A 12,354-nucleotide genomic window follows, 5' to 3' on the forward strand; every position below is an offset into this window, starting at 1 on the left:
CAAAAGCTAAACATTGTATGATATATACCTCCTCCATGGCCCTGAAGGAAAAAAAATCACATGCTAAAAACATACCCACAAATTGTGAAAGATAGCAACTAATACTGTAACTTTTATATATGTGTAAGAAATGGTATAATAGGACGTTTAGCAAGTAGAGGTTATAATGTTACAAAACATGTAGATTTAGTAATAAAAAGACAGTGTACACAAGTTAAGGGTTCCCGGTGCAAAATGGATTTAAAATAGCATAATCCACAAATATCACATTAATAACGGTTCCCTATATTATTGTCTACAGCAGTGGAAGTGAAGGTCTAACATATATGCAAGTAAAAGTTGTTAATATTGAAAGCAGAGGCTCCTAGCCATACTCATCACAGTGACATAACTTTAGGGAATGTTGAGGGTACAGTTGTCTTGAAAGCTGAAAGTCTAATATTTGGATACTTCAAACCAAGAGGAAAAGTAGGGAAGGACATAGCAAGTGGATAACTTAAAAAAAAACACAGCTTGATACATAAATTTACTTCCTGAAACAGTTTTCTCTCTTTATGTGGACACTTGCAGGCATCAGTGAGGCTGGTACCTTTTCCTTTGGGCTAATGTCTGGATGGAGTCTTAGTTCTCGTTTTATTTTTGTTATATTTTACTCCGATATATTGGCACATTTCTTTCCTGTGGCTCAGGTCCTTTATGCAAAAATGACAGTAAAATTTGGCGCCTTATTGGTTGTCACTTTTAGATTAGCTTCAACATGATGTCCTTTTCCTCGGAGTGCATTGCTAATAACAGTGTGACAATCGGGCATCAGTTGTTGAGAATCTAATTCATAAATGACAAGCACGGATGATAAATTTTGTGAATTGTTCTGCAAATCACCGCCTGAATTGTACAAATACAAAGAGGGAAAACAAATAAACCCATTGTATGGTATGGAATTGCAAATCTATGAGTCAGGTAATTCTGATTTACTCTAATATGGCCATTACATTTTAATGGGGATTCCAAAAGCATCATGAGGCAGAAGTTTAATGTATATAAGCGTCCAGACCAGGTCAAGATGTTCAGGCATTAGGATGGGGAAATGATGTAAGTGAGTTTGACTATGTAGTGGCTGATGGTACCAGATGTGGTGGATGAAGTATATCGGAGATCAAAGAGAATAATATATATCCAGTGTGCCTCAGTTCTGTGAAAAAAATTAATTATTTTCTAAAAAAGATCAAAGGAGACACACAAGCTGGTGTAGGTTGACTAGAAGGTGACAAAGACTCCTGGCAGTAGTATATTGAGAAACTTATCTGAACACATAGGGGGAGATGTATTAATCTGTCGGCCTTCAGACCAGTGCAGAGTAGAACCAGACAGATCTCTGCTGCACCAGATTTATCACTGTGTCTGATGCTGGATGATTTATGTGGTGCAATATAAGACTGGTGAGTTGTACTTTGCTCCTCCTTTTAATTGGTCTAGTTTGCTGCACCACAATATAGAATTTTCTGGCGCACGGGCTATTTCTGGCACAGACACACTTCTTTACCAAGGACATGCCCCTTTTTTTTGTAGGAGTCAGAAATTAGCCTTAAAATGTTCTAAAACCTTCAGTAAATGTGGCATACAACATTTCAGGTGCAAATTACTCCAATTTTCTGGCATAGGCAGATTGTTAAATCTCCTCAATAGTAGCCAAACTATAGCAAATGAAACCATACAAGTTCTCCTTCTGTCACCTAAGAACAGTAGACAATGATTAAAAACATCACCGAATCTTATACAAATAACCACATGCATCTATTGATCTACTTTGCTTTGTGGGGCATAACTAGGCAAACTGGGCTTAGGAGCCTAAGGGAGGCCCATAAATTGCATTTTGCAACTAATACTTTAACCCCTTAGTGACCGCCCATACGGATTTCTCTGTCTGTTACTAAGGGACCTTAGGCTAGGCCAATGGGTTTCTCCGTCGTCCTAACCTAAGGTTTGCATGGGCCCCCCATGCAGGGAAGAGCAGTGCCCTGGCTGCCTTATGACAGCTGTGACCCTGCTCTAACAGTCCGGATTGGAGCTGTTCACCTGTTCGATTCCACAGTCAATGCTGTAACTGCGGGATTGATGTACCTTCAGAGGGAGGAGGCTCCCTATCTCTCCTCCCGACACCTAATGAAGGTTAATGAAGGTGCCTGCTCGGTCCAGCCCCTGGATGCCATTGGCACATGCGTGCTCGGTCCAGCCCCTGGATCCAGATGCATAGGCTGACACTTCTAATCTACTGCAATACATGGTTATTGCATTGCATTGGTATGAACTAGTGATCACATGATCACAGGTTCATATGATAGAAAAACAAAAGTCCAGCAGCACAATCTTGTATAGAAAAAAAGCAAAAAAAGTAGGGTGCTATCCTCCACTCTCACCAGGAGAGTCATGTGGACGTAAAGAAACGGTGTTTATTCCATCCTATGCAACGTTTCAGCTGTATCCCAGCCTTTGATGCTTGACACATGCTTCATACAGCTGAAACGTTGCATAGGATGGAATAAACACCATTTCTTCTCTTGAATGGAGTGCTGCCGTTTTTTTTCTATTTATCATTGGTTCATATGATAGTAATGTGAAAAAAAACACACAAGAAAATAAAAAAATTTATTAAAATGAAAAATAAAATTCATAAAAATGTAAAGTTTTTAATTTTGGTAAAATCTATTAACACCTAATAAAACCTATATAAATTTTGTATCCTTGTGATTATACCAAAATGTAAAAACATCCCACAAGAAAATGGGGCAAATGCAGTTTCTTGTCAATTTTACTGCATTTTGAATTGTATTTCCACTTCCCAGTTCAATATTGAATATTGAACCATAACTGATTTAATGAGCCATTTGCAGTTTTACTGTAAAGAATAGTAGGTCCCAATATACTTCCAATATACTGCCACCAGGAAGTAAAATTTGCCCTCATACATCTCTGTACATGGTAAAGTAAAAAATTAATTGATTTTTTAAAATAGTAGCGAGTGATAAACAGAAAGTAAAATGGAAAAAGCCCATCAGTGGCAAGGGGTTAATATGCCCCCAATACCACATGATAAAAGGTTTACAAATTCTCTGGGATAAAGGTTTGTGGTACCTGAGGCCACGTTCACACGTGGCATTTTGGTTAGGTTTGAAAACACAATCCAAAGGCTCCCCTCTTATATCCCTCATATTTTGGTAACATTGTGTTTCCAACACGAGAAATAAACGCAAAGTTTAACTAAACGTCATCTTACCACAACATGTTATCGCAGGTGGAGCCTTTGGATTGTGTTTCAAAATGCAACCCAAAGGCCCCATGTGGACATGGCTCCAGCTGCTCTACAAACACGTCATGGCACCTGAAAACTATCCTGTCCTACAAAAGCTCAATGGCTCCTTCCCTTCTGCTCCCTCCATGTGCCCTGACAGTGGTTTACATCCACATATGGGGTGTCCTCTTACTTGGAAAAAACTGCACAATATAGTCCTAGATGCATTTTCTATTTTTATTCAGTTTATGTGGGTAAATTTAGTGGCTAAATGAATGTATTAATGATAAATATTAGTGAATTCGAAATCAAACCTTCTTTTGTTTGAATTTCTGTAAAATACAGAAACTGGGTTAATAAGCTTCCTACCTGCTGTTTTGAATAGTTTGAAGGGTGAAATTAATAGAACAGGGTGATATGTGGGGGGTTTCTATTAACAGAACTTCCAAAACCTCTGTATAAATTAAATGGTCCCAAAAATAATTGGTTCTAAAATTTTCTTGAAAATTTGAGAAAATGATGTTCAATTTGTGATCTTTCTAGTGTCATAATAAAACAAAAGGACACTTTTTAAAATGACTCAAAGGCGAGATATGGTAAATGCTAGTTAGTAATTTATTTGGGTAGTAGGACTATTAGTTTGAAAAACAGAACATTTTGAAGTTACATTTTGAAGTACAAAATGTAATGGAAAAACAAACTCAAAAACACTTGGGTAAGGTAAAGCCTCCTGTCTTTTACCTCATCAGCCTGACATTTCTGACCCTAAAAAGGCTGTTGATAGGGGGTCATGTGATTGATATCTGTTCATGAGGAAACGCAAGTTAGAGATCACATGACCTTCAATCAATAGCCATTTTATGGTCAGGAATCTCTGGCTGATGAGGTAAAACACCGGAGGCTTCACTTTACATATCAAGAAATCAGTGCAGAATATACAATGTACATCAAGTCATGACTAAGACGCACTGCGTCGAAACGCGTAAACCGGACTGGTGCTGATTACTGCATATGACTAGTTTCTGTTTTTATGGGAGAATTTGTGATCTAATAAAGAAGAAATTATTTTATCTCCAATCCCGAGTGGTTATTGGATTGCGCTGGACAAATTTCTGAAGTTTTGGCATTTCTACCCATTGGCTGCAGTGTGTCTGTGTCGTGATAGCATCATGGGACTGTGAGCATTTAGGAGTTTGGTAAGCTGAACTACATTTCGTTTTTTCATATATAACAATTATTATTATCCTTATTGATTATGATGCAATGTAAGTCAAAGAGATTTTTATGTCTGAGATTTATACTGCCTATCCCAAAAAATGATATGACTCCTAATGTCAACCAAATTTTTCGATGTGGACATCAAGATAAGAGCGATACCGTGATCTTTAGAAATCAATTTAGATCATGATAATGGAAATTTTCAGCTTCTACAGTGAATGCAGCCATAGTACAGACGAACAATCTTTCAGCCTAAAACCGTAATAACAATCATTTGCAAATCATCTTATTCTCCAGTATAATTATTATTTTTTCAGAGACACTGCTTAATGTTTTTCAAAGCCAATTAAATGCAGAAGAGCTATCGTTCCTGCCTTACAGCTAAAGGTAGCAGACGGAAATAGATATTAAGACAATGTTATTGAGCTTTGGGGCTTGATACAGAAGAAGAGAAATCTAGAGTGGAGAATTGTCAAGGAAGAAAAAAACCAATGGGGAAGGTGATATCATTGATACGTTATGTAATTTCTCAAGGTCATCATTTTAATTGCGTTGATAACATTACTCAGAGTAATTTTCATTATCACTTCCTGTCATTTGCGTTCTGCTGGCAGTTGGTGTATTGCATATCAACTCTTTATTCTCATTTTGTTTGCTGCCGAGGATAGTAAATTTCTCTGATCATTTATGCCGCTGCCTGAAACATATATCTTGTTAATAGTGGACCATTTGTTAGAATAACGCCACAAAGTCTTCAAATCCCTTGTAAATTGGTTTCACAGATTTTCTTCAATCAAATTAATCAACAAGCCACCTGAATAGCGAACCCGAGACACGTCATATAGATTTTCTTCCATAGAGTAAGGACCTGTTTGAAATGTCTGAACTCCCTATTACTCCCCCCAGGCCACATCATGTTTTGAATAATGGAGTAATTTATTCTGCATACGATATTATAGAGTATGTAATGGAGCTTGTCTGAAACCAAAGTATTCCTTTAATATATGGCAATAACGTTTCCCTGTTGCCCAAAAGAATATTAATACTTCATTTTTTGATTAGACTTAAGGGTTAGGGCAAATATCTGATCAATATGCACTGCAGTTGCTGACAAACATCCACTGCGAAGCATTAGTATAGATGTGATTGTTTAGTGTTGGCAGTAAGATGAATTTAGCTCCTAGCATGCAGTCGAGCAATCAAAGACAGAAATTGGAACGGCATCTGTTTGGGTAAAAAAAAATGATACTAGTAGAGAGTTTCTGAAATCACTTACAATGTCATACTAGTTAACAAAAACGACTATTGGGTTTGACTGGTGTTGAAATTTCTCTGGTAAGTCTTTTATATTATACTACAGACTTGCCTTAGAAGCCTACAGCAGACATGCTTCAGGAGCTAGACTTTCAATAGTCCTACAGTTCTTACGGTTCGGTTTTCAGTCAGAGCAGAGGGAATGCTGAAGTTGAGTTAATGTTATTTTTTTTTTTAGTAAACTAAAGATGAAATAACTTTCCAAGGAGAAACACTTTCTATCTTTTCTCAAGATCTGAAGTGAAAAGTGCGGCAGGGTTGAATATCCTGTCCATGCACTTCAAATGAAAGAAAAAATGGAGTAAAAACAGCCCTTGGGTATTTGCAGATGAATCTACTGAGTTTATGGCCAAAGCTACAGAATTCCTTCATGCTCTTTTACTGTTTAAATGTCTCAAATTGAAACATTAGGTTTTACATAGTGCTAGGTGGACTAACACTAAAACCAACCGTTAGAGTGTCTTCAGATACATGCATGATTGGTGAGACCGCCTCTATGCTAACTGTGTTGTGTTCTCCAGGTGGGGAATAACTGAAGTAGTAAAAGTACAAACCAGACACCAAAATAGTCATGAACATAAGAGCATTGCAGCCATTGTACTTAAAGGAAATCTACCACATGGATACAGTGCTTCTAAACCAAGCACACTCACATGCGAGCATGTACCTGCTGAAACGGAACATGTTTTTTATTTTCTTCTAATAGCTTAATTTTTTTTAAAACTGTCATTTTAAATTATGCAAGTGCAAGTTCAGGGGTTCCAGTCTACATCACAGAAGCTTGTTGAGCTACATCATCTGATAATTATTCACACTTCCATTCTGGTCTTTGGCTAGGGAGGTTGGAAGCGGGGGTAGAAACGCTGAATGAAGGTGTGAATAATTATCAGACAAGATAGGCAGAAATGGCTTCTTTCATGTATCCAGAAGCCCCTGTGGCTCATTTGCATAATTTTTAAATATGGTTTTCCCAAAAACTAAGCAATTAGAAGCCAAAAGAACAAAAGATAATGGGGCAGATTTACTTACCCGGTCCATTCGCGATCCAGCCGCGCGTTCTCTGCGCTGGATTCAGGTCCAGCCGGGATTCACTAGGTAGTTCCTCCGCTGTCCACCAGGTGGCGCTGCTTCGCTGAAGAGCATCGGAATGCATTGGAATACTGAGTCAGGCTGAGTGAAGGTAAGTGCAATTTTCGTGACACTTTTTTTTTTAAATGCGGCGGTTTTTCCGAATCCGTCGGGTTTTCGTTCGGCCATGCCCTCCAATTTCCGTTGCGTGCATGCCGGCGCCGATGTGCCACAATCTGATCGCGTGTGCCAAAATCCCGGGGCAATTCAGGGGCAATCGGCGCAAATCGGAAATATTCGGGTAACACGTCGGGAAAACGCGAATCGGGTCCTTAGTAAATGACCCCCAATGTTTCAGGAGGCGTATACAAGCATGTAAGTGTTCTTTGTTTAGTAGCACCACATCCATGTGGTAGATTTCCTTTAACTGCATGGCTCCTTCGTGAAGGTTCTTTTTGCACTTCACAGGCCCTCAAACTATTATTTAAATAATCCTTAAAATGTTTGCCTTTCAAGTTGCCAAAAAGCAAACACAACCATATAATAATAAAATTATATAAAATAAAAAAAATAATAAAATAATAAAATTATCTGGAAAAAATACTGCTAGAGATAGAAATAAGTGCAAAGTAAAACTGGTGCCTTGAGCAATAGTGACAATTCTTAAAACTTTTAAGAGCCATATCATACAATATGACATTTTACCCTATATTCAAATGGAAAGGTGTTTTTTTATTGAAAGGTGAAGGAAAGATATACATTGTGAATAAAAGGAAAAGAAAAAAAAGGAATATCTCATGTCTTAACTGGTCTGTGTTAGAAATAAACATGGTGATTGGTATGGAAGGGAAAATTTGTATAGGCTTTGGTTATATCAGATTACAATATATTTATATAAAAAGGCAATGGTTCTCCAAATGTGTTGCCCTTCTTTATTGTAACATGGCAACCTATACATTTTATACAAATATATACATTTTTATATATTTTATCTGCCTGAATCTTGGATTGGGGAGCCAGCGCATAAGAAGTTTTACATTTGTTCATCTGTCAACTAAGAATGGTTTTACCTGCTATCAACAACTACCTTAATTTTCTTGTGCACATCTATCTCACTGCATCATTTTTCCAAGTAATTCTCCCTGGAATTTTGTAATTTTAGTCTTCTGGTTCTCATATATGTTGCAATATTGTCATCATGCCCCTCAATCAAGGAAATGGAACTTTATCACATTCCCACCTAAACTCCCACACACAATGTATGCCTGAAAATAGAGTTATTACTGGTTGAAGTAACAATATAAAATCTTGGATCAAAGTTTTCGCTGGATATGTGCCGGTAATAAGAAGTCTCTCTTCTACTGTCTGTGGTTTTCTTTCCAAATGTGTGCATGAATTAGTAATTTTTGCCCTGAAAAGCAAAGTAAAATAGAAAATGAACAGGCGAACAGTCTCAGGTTTTCTTTTCACGCCAGCCTGTCTTCTTAACATCTATTTTTTATGTCAAAGATTTTATGCAGTGATGAGGTTTATATTGAAAGTGTGGTGACATATTGCAGCCATCACGGGAGTCTTCTTTGATATTAAAAAATGAATAAACTTTCATTTGAAGCTGTCTTCATCCTTCAATACATAAGGGCCACCAAACCTCAGGATTGATTGCAGTGTTAAAGGATTAGATCAGTGGAATTAGATTTCCCTATCAGAGGCATTGAATTCATCCCAAGTGTCTCATTGATATTATGGCTTCAGGAAGGGAAACAGGCGCCCTGCTCTGAATGACTTTAAGCAATCAATGTCACTTTCCTTTATGTGACTTTTTGCAGGTGTGTTTGCTATTTTTACATAGCAAAAAAAATGAAAAAGGCAATTAATGGGTTTTTATTATTTATCTGGGAGACAAGATAATTTTTTTTTAGTTTTTATAAAAGTTTAGATTTATAAAAAAAATTACTGCAGATGTGTAATAATGATATGCCTTTTATATGGAATTTTAACTACATCTCAACTCATTGATAAATGGTAGTAGATCAAGCCTTTTCAGAAAGGTCAAAAAACCAAGACTAAAGTTTTAAGACAAGATGTGACTTGCAAAAAGGTTCAATGCTTACATTATTGGGCTCTTAAACAAGTTCACTGTGCTGTACGCCACCTATCCATGTACATTGTTCTACTGCACCGCCTTCATTTAGCTTTTGACTCCACTTCTCCATTGATGTGTCTCGAGTACGTAACAATAGGACATTGACAAACTTGACTTTAAGTACAGATTATAAAGGTAGAACTATGTAGGGCCAGTGTATCTACAGGGTTTTCCATAGGTACATAAGATGATGAATGTCATTTAAAAATTTACAATAAGATTATTTATAAATTACAGCAAAAAAGTATAAGTTAGGTACACTCTAACCACCCCTTACTGTTAATTTATAATGTCCACTTCATCCAAGATTAGAATATACAAATAGCAGGATGTGATCAAATACATTAAAATTTAACATTTAATAGTAATCTTTAAATAATGGCATATCCAACATAAGTCCATAAATCACATGTTCGCAATGCAGGAGCACTATGACCCCTGTTGAAGGGTAAACAGTTCAATGAATGTTCTACCCACACTAAAGGAGGGGGGGGGGCATTATTTGTGGCTTAGACCTCAGTACAATATATGAGAGGGTTAGATGAAAACAACAAATAGTTAGTTTAAGGACATCTTGGTCTGCGCCCCCTCTGGCAGGATCTGCTCTTTTTTTAGCTCCTTATGCTCTGGTTTTTATAATAAAAGGCTTTTAAAATTATGCAAAAGAACATGAGGGGCTCCAGGCTCCATAGGTGTTAATAGATTTTTTAAAGACTTTTTTTCTTAAAAACCAGGGCATAAGAAGCTAAAAGAAGAGAAGATCCTGCCAGAGGAGGCACACACCAATATGTCAGTATTTTTGATACTGGTGGTAGATTTCCTTTAAGTAGTGGCCTAACATGACTAGTTCATGGTACAGTGGCGCCTGACTAGACTTACATGGCATGGGTGCTGTATGCCCGCTCCCACACGCTGAATATAGCCAAAGTTCCAACCTATCAACACTTCCGCTCCAGTCTCAATAAAATATATATATATGGGATGAATATATTTCAATCATGATAGTGGAAAAAGGTTTCCATTGTGACAATACTACTAACCATGAGATGGGATATCACCTCTTTGGAACAACTAAGGCAACTTCCTTCAGAGTTTTAGCTGTTGCTATATATAGAAATTGTCCCAGAATAAAGTAACCAGGCTCAAGCATATGTAACTAGCCAATGACTGCTGAACACTGCTGCTTTTTGCTTAATTTTCTATGTAACATGACATTCTGTAAGGTAAATGTAATATAACAGTGATGGCGAACCTTTTAGAGACCGAGTGCCCAAACTATAACCAAGACCCACTTATTTATTGCAAAGTGCCAACACAGAAATTTAATTTGTGATTTATACTCCCTGCTCTGTCACAGCTTTCATTGATACTAGCACCCTGAGGACATCAATGAAGCAGAAAATAGAAGAAATTTGGATGATCATTGTAGCTTCCTTGCAGGGTCCCATAAACAGGAAGAATTGTCAGGGCCGGAGCAGGAGCTACAATGATAATCCAGATCTGTCCACATCTTCCCACTCCTCCAGTAGTCCCAGATAGCGCAGTCACTTTAAAATACCTCTGTGCACAGGAAGTCCTGGGCTGTCTGGGACTGCAGGAAGATACCTGGAGTCCTCTCTGGTGATGGCCTGGGTGCCCACAGAAAGAGCTCTGAGTGCCACCTCTGGCACCAGTGCCATAGGTTAGCCACCACTGTAATATAAGGTACTGAAGTCTAAGATACTAGAGTTCTGTCCCATGATCTATAGAAGAAGACTGCCTCCACGCCTGCGCACTCGCTGCAACTGGCGACTTTTCACAGGCAGGGTCTGGCGTACAGATAAATGCTGTGGAAGATCCCGCCAGATACATCAAGAGGCTGAAGCTTTTATGAGATTACAGTATTCATAGTAAATTCATTAAAAAGGTTAAAGAGATGCCTAGATCTGTTAAATAAGTGTAACATTATCAGATTATGGTTACTAGATTCCTGGAGATGGATCATTGCTCCAGGGATCTATTATTATTGCCTAGTTGGAGTTGGGAAGACATTTTACCCATAGTGGCTACTACTTCATAGGGTTTCAGCCTTCCTATGGTTGAATGTTGCAGGATAACATGATTACCTGGATGGAAGGATATTTTTATCCTTACATTCTACATTACTTTACATATAATATTAGGAATATGAGGATTCTGTAGCTTACTATCTAAGGGGTACATAATAATTGGTATCGCATAATAATATGAATTTCCTCTGTGTATTAAGGAAAGTTCTGAGTAGCTTTATTTCAGTACGGAATATTAACTTGTGTTCTGATTCACGGCAGACAAGAAAGGAAACCTGCCAATATCAACAAAGTCCTGCATGAATGCAAACCATTTTGGGAGCGATGCGCCTCTGTTCTTATAGCTTAACAAAACCAGCTTCAGGGCTAGCAAAGTTTATTAATAAAATATGAGCTGGATTAAGGTGCGAAAATGTTATATGGAAAATATTCCCATGTAGATAGCAGAAAGGTATTAATAAAAATAATGATAATAAGTTCAGAGCATAACGCAAGAAAAATGGAAGTATCACAAAATGCAATCTGTTACTGTAGACATACAGACCATAACCTATATGAAGCAATGAAGAAGTCATGCACTTCAATAACAGGTGATACATTTTTCTGCTAATAGAATATATTTTAAATACAAGCTTTCAAGAGCAGAGCTTTTCCCTTGGTTTCTTAAAAATCCAATCACTTTTATAAGTTCTATCATCAGGGGCCAAAATACATTATCATTTTTGTGTTCTCGAGCAGATTTCAACATTCCTTTGAGGATCTGACTGCTGATATCATTTGAAAGTGATCTGCATTTTGAGAAATAATGTCCGACCACTATATCTTTTATTAGAAGCCTAGCTGTACGACTGTCATCAACTCCCAATTGAAGCCTTTCGTTCTTTATGCAAAACTGGAGCTGTAGTCCCTTTTTGACCCTGTGTGATATCTTACATTGGTGATTGGACTTGGAATACAGACCTAGGTGTATTATTTTATTTTCAGCTGCTTTGATGGAAATTATTTTTTGTGCTTGCAGAGTTTTCTACAGAAATTCATATATTACAAGTGACAGATGTGAAGAAAACTTCAATATAATAGAAAGAGCAGAATTATATTTCTGTCTTTATTTGGAACACACTGACCAATCTGGAATTCACTACATGTAAAATAGAACACACTAACACTAACTCCAATTTCAAGCTCCTACACCTCTATAACATTAGTATATTCCAAATCACAAACATTGGTAAACTAACAAGGGGAATTTTTAAAATTCACTTTTGTTTAAGAGT

The 12,354-nt window shown here is 37.3% G+C and overlaps 1 protein-coding gene across 2 annotated transcripts in view; it reads left to right on the forward strand.

The window, feature by feature from the left end:
• LOC140074045 (UPF0462 protein C4orf33 homolog) overlaps positions 1-12,354 on the forward strand; it is a 55,284-nt gene that overhangs the window by 37,237 nt on the left and 5,693 nt on the right. The window lies entirely within an intron of this gene.

Source organism: Engystomops pustulosus, chromosome 1, assembly GCF_040894005.1.
Source record: "Engystomops pustulosus chromosome 1, aEngPut4.maternal, whole genome shotgun sequence".
Classification (NCBI taxonomy): domain Eukaryota; kingdom Metazoa; phylum Chordata; class Amphibia; order Anura; family Leptodactylidae; genus Engystomops; species Engystomops pustulosus.